The following is a 6,000-nucleotide window of genomic DNA, read 5'->3' as shown; positions in this document are numbered from 1 at the left end:
TGAGTCGGGCTTCTTCTCCGACTCTGGTGAGTCGGGCTTCTTCTCCGACTCTGGTGAGTCGGACTTCTTTCACTCCTCTGGGGCATGCCTCATTGGTGCCGCGGCGACGCCGTCCTCCCGCGAATGCGGGAAGGACTCAGGTCTACCACTAGCACTCTGGGCTCCCCCGGCGTCTTGACAGGGTCAGCTTCTTCCAGTGCTCCGTTCAAGTTTCTCGGAGTCACATTTTGGGCCCTGGCCTCTGTCACGGTGCCGCCGCTCTTGTCGGTGTGACAGTGTGAGTCGGCGTGCTACCAATTAGGTCCAGGAGTAGCTTCGGTTTAGCATTGCATCAACCACATGTCCCATGATGGTGACTTGGTCGTGAGCGTGTGTATCTTGTATTATTGGCATCCCGTACTCCGGCTGAGTTACTCGGCCGGCGGGGGACTGGCCGATCCCCGAATTAGGGACTGTATCGTCTTGGCAGAATTCGGTTTCGTCAGTCACGAATACTTCTTGTTGTTTCGACATCTTCTTAGCTTTTTGGGTGGGTTTTTGTTTTTGTGTTTTTTTTTTTGTTTGGGAATGAATGTGACTAGCTCCTAGTATCGTCCCCACAGACGGCGCCAATTGTTCCGGGTGTAATTCCAGAGCAGATATTTGTTACCACTCGTGGCTTGTAGAATGATGTCTTTGCTTGACTCCTCCTTTCGGTCTCCTGAAACAATGAACAAACTGAGGGCTCGGCTTTGTACCGAGCGAACTCACTCCGACGCTCAAGTCAGTAAACTTAAAAGGATTAAGTCGTATGTTACTTGGCGAAGTATGTATTGTAGAGAGATAAGGAAGATATTACCAGATTATGAGGTGTTTAGGTTAAATTGTGGATCCTTTCCTCAATGAGGGTTGAGGAGTATTTATAGACTTTCACCTTTTGTCACGTAGTGGCCAAGTGGCCAAGTGGCTAGCAGGTGGAAAGACTGATCTACCCTCGGCCGAGGGACCCATGGCAGGCCGGCGGGCCCTGTTGACTCGCCGCCGAGGGGTCTCGGATATGAGTTCGCGGATATGTGCCCCGACTGGCTAGTTGTCCTAGCCGGGACCCAAGTGACAGGCCGATAGGCTGCATCGGCTAGTCTGTCTGATACGTTGACTTGCTGTCTTTTGGCTTTGACCTTGTTCAATATGTTGACTCGGTCAGCGGGTGCAGAATATGCCCCATCACATACATCTTTCTTTCAATTCATCATCATATCTCCATATCTCCTTTGGAACCCTAGAAATATAAACATTATTTTGATCCATTCACTATTCCACCGTGGAAATAATAGCATGCATGTAACATGTATTTACTTCATTTCATTCAATTCTATACATTTGCTTTATACACGTATATCAATGCTTGTTTTCTTTTATTCATATCTTTAGTTACGTACATATTAATAAAAACTAAAAAAAATTGATATTGACAATGTACTCAGTAAGACAATTTAAATAAGATCTCACATGACTATCATTTGTGATACGGAATATATATTACAAGTTGTATCGAAGATTCTCCCCACTTAGAAATAGTGCCCAAAAAGTAAACGTGTAGAATTGAACTAGTATATATCCCGCGCGAATACGCGGTTTTTTAGATATGAATATTAAAGAAAAGGACAATACGAAGTAGTAACAATTATAAAACCTGATTTTTAACTCAATTTAATATTTAATTGTAAAATTTATTATTATTAATGTTTTGTATTCATCGTGGAAAAGGAAAAGTTTAGTATAATTCAGTTGTAGATATAATGAAAGTCCAATTACAGATATGATATAATAAAAGCACACTTACAGATATGATATAGAGAAAGTCCAATTATAACCAAATACATTTAGGCAGGAAGAGTTGGAAATTTCTTATTCTTTTATTATAAAGTATAATGGGGATGAAATGGAGAAAGTATGTTAAACTTGCCAATCTCCTTGAACAAATTCATTTCATTAACCTCGCCAAGGGTGATTATCAGCAGTCAAGCTAGGGGATCGAATGATAATAGGGACGCTCTTCTCTACTGAAGGATAAAAATTTCAAAGTTTTTAGCTAAAATTTTCATTTTTTTTTTTTTTTTTTTTTGTGTTTTCCTTATACCATTACCTGCTGATATTTGTTCACTGTAATTTCACGCATTTTAACGTATTTTAATGGCATGTTGTTGGTCCAACTATCAGTATTAATAGCATAGTATTCACTCATGGGAGTCGGCCACATTAATCGAAGTTGTAAGTTGTAACTCTAAACTTTCTATTTTGGAGTATTTCAACTCGCCGTTGTATTGCCATGAGTCCCATGACATCATCTAACAATGACGCATTGTTCAATCACAAATTCTCATTATAGACGGCGCATATCCGTCTATAGTTATAGACGGGCCAAATATCCACCCACTTTAAGCAAAACGGGTCAAATGTCACACCACCTTAACCCCAAATGTCATCGCATTTCCATTTCCATGTGATAAACTACACCGTTGTAGCTTAGAAATGGCATGATGACATTTGGCGTTAAAGTGGTGACATTTAACTCGTTTTGCTTAAAGTGGGTGGATATTTGGCCCGTCTATATTTATAGACGGATATCCCCGTCTATAATGAGACGCTTTATTGTTCAATTAATGCACAAACGGGACTACCAACAAGAAAACTGTAGCCCATGAAAATGACTATTCATTTTATCTCTTCTCTCCTTAATTCCACGTGATTATTTAAGAACCACCTAAGAAACAATGACTATGTTTTTCTCGAGCGAGAAAAAGATCGGCGACAACTTAATATCGTAAGTGCATGGTGGTGGGATAATGCACATGCGATTCTTCTATACCATTTGCTGAAATTTCAATTGTAAAACTTTAAAGGTTTTTAGAATTCGACCTTATGATCTTAGAATCATCACACATCATGCCCTGATTAGACAAAAAAGCTTTGTCAAACAAAACCCTAGCCTTAAGTTAATGGCAACTCAATCAAGAGTTCTTATAACTTAATTAGGGGCGTTTTAAAATAAATGAGGCTATGTGCTTTGATCCACAAATAAAATGGGATCCCAAATATAAATACATAAGTGTCTTCGAATGTGAGATGACATAGCAAGGTTACATGGACCATTTGAACTTTGAAGTAAAGTATAAGATGAGATTGTGGACGTAGGCGTTTATTGAACTACTTAAAAAACCGCGTTCTTGCATTTACAGTAATAAAACTTGTAAATTTAGGGTTTGAACTGAATTTCATTAATAAAACTTGTCAATTTGATCACTAAAACCATGATCTAGTTTTCGCTCTCAGAGCTGAACATGACCTTAGCCACCCGTAATTTAATATTAAAATTATTCTTTAATATAGTCTCTATCTTACAGCTCTATTAACTAGTTAGATGATACTCAACAATACAAATAATGTTGGGTCACTCACACATACAACTTGGACAGAACTACAAGCAGGGCCGTCTTTGGGCCTGTGCGGCCCGTGAGGCTGCACAGGGCCCCAAAATTTTGGGCTTCGAAACCATAGTATTTCTAAGATAAATGTATGTTGCACATGAGATAAACAATGAAAGGTACTGGTGTTGTGGTCTGAACTTCACCTTTTATTCACAAGGTCACAGGTTCGATACCTTGTAGGGACCTTTTTCTAGTTTTTTTGGGGCTCACATTCATATACCCATTTCTCCCCTTCTTTTACCCAATTCGTAAATATCGACGACGTTTTAGTAAACATCGACGACGTTTTCATTCCGAAAGACAATTTTGCCCTTCACATCTCACTAACTCTCTTCTTTTCTCTCTAAGTCCAAAAATCCCCAAATATTCCCAACATCAAACACCATCACCACCTCCTACCACCACGCCGCCACCACACGCCGCCACCACACGCCACCAGTACCACGCCGCCACCACACGCCGCCACTGCCGTTTAAATTAGTTTTTTTTTTTTAAAATTAGCTTTGTAATTGAAATTAAATCGTTTATTGTTGTTGTTAATAGATTATATGACTTTATTTGTTAGTTTTAATTGATTATATGCTTCGATTTGGCTAGTTAATTGAATTTGTTTTGATTATTTTAGATTTTATTAAACTTTATTGAATTAGTTTTGAAAGATAGATTGTTGCTTGTATTATCGTAGTTGTATTTTTGTTTTTGTTGTCAATCTTTTGCTAATTAGTTGTAATTGCATAGTTGTTTGCGTAAAATAGGTCAATTATATGTCGAATAATGTTGTTGTTGGTGTCGAATTTGAGTCGAAAAAAATGGGGAAGAGGACACCATGGATGAAACATGGGAATTGGTTGTTTCATCCATGGTGAAACGTGAATTTTGGACGTTTGGCCATGGAGGAACGATGATTTTGGCTGTTTGCCCATGGACAAACGTTGGGTTTGGTTGTTTGGCCATGGTCAAACGTTGGAATCCCACGTTTGACCATGGTGATTTTTTTTTTTTTTTTTTTTAAAAAAAAAAAAAAATTTAAAAAAAAAAAAAAAAAGTCTCCGTGGTCAAACGTGGGATTCCAACGTTTTGACCACGGTCAACGTTGCTTTTCCACGTTTGGACCATGGTAAACATTGGTTTCCAACTTTGGTCCATGGCTGAACGTTAGATCTTAAAGTTTGGTCCATGGTTCAACCTTGGGTACAAATTTCAGATTTACGTAGAAAAATCGCAATGTTTGCTATTACTAAGTTAATACGTGACGTAAATCAATTATCGATTAGATTTAACGGTGCGCAAAAAAATAAAAATTAACCAAATAATGAAGATTAAGTTGTTTAAGTACCGGTAATTCGGGATCCGTCATGTTGTTAATTGTTGTTTTTTTTTAATTTAGTTGATTTTTAGTTGAATTTGAGAGGAGATTTTTTAGAGAGAGAAAGTGTTGGATGAGTGGAAGGGCAGTTATCGTCTTTTTTTTGAAAAACGTCGTCGATATTTACTAAAACGTCGTCGATATAAATCAGCCCCCAAAGTCCTATTTTTGTTGTGGAAACCTTGGAGAAATGATTCCTTAAGAGGATAAGCGCGCCACTGGTCCTATGGTTGGATTATTGTAGCCTGTAGGACAAGTTAAGGAGCATAGTGGAGCCGAACAGCTCGTGAATGATACAGAGAGTTCATGGACAATATTGGCCTGCTAATCTGCTATCACAAAAAGAATGATATAACCAAATGGGTTTGGTGTAGTGGTTACTCACTTTATCCCTTAACCATAAGGTCAGGGGTTCGATCTCTACCCATGAAAATTGAGCAAACTCTTTAGCCAGCCGTTTACGACGATGGACACCCCGATAGAATGATATTCTCTCTATTATTATTGGATAACAAACTCGTTTATCTAAAAAATAGGCCTCACCTTCAGTAAAGATCTATCATTGAAAGTTCGAAACGGATAACAATATCTTTTTTTTTTGAAAGTAACGGATAACAATATCTTAAGCAAGACTATTTTGTTTGATTAACTGTAGGCTTATTAACGTTTCTACTTTCTAGGAGAACTTTTTTGGTTGTTACCTCACAACCCACACTACATCACCGTATATACAAGTATACAATCCTCTTACAAAACAATAATTCTTTTACAAAAAAGTTATTGTAAAACTCAATACTATATTTTACCTAATTAATAACTACTCCTAAAATCCAAGTTCCACCAACCATCATTTTTTCATGATAAAAACAGTCTTTATTACAGTACTATATATATAACAATTAGTCTTGCAGAAGACGGGTCGGAGCAAGTGACGGATAATGCCACTCACAAAATGGATAGGGGGGACAAGGTGGGGGCGCCCCCATGTGCTTCCCTCTCTCCTCTATTTGGGTCATTTGTGAGGGAAAATGGTATCCGCCACCCAAAGTCGATTTAATACGTGTCATTGTCAAAATGAGATTTTGTGTATATATAATTACAATATTTTATGGAGATTTACTCCCCACAAAATTACATTTTATTTCACAAATATAACGAAGGTCAAAA

Source organism: Silene latifolia, chromosome 6, assembly GCF_048544455.1.
Source record: "Silene latifolia isolate original U9 population chromosome 6, ASM4854445v1, whole genome shotgun sequence".
Classification (NCBI taxonomy): Eukaryota; Viridiplantae; Streptophyta; class Magnoliopsida; order Caryophyllales; family Caryophyllaceae; genus Silene; species Silene latifolia.
The sequence above is the reverse complement of the archived record's forward strand: the minus strand, read 5'-3'. Positions refer to the sequence as shown.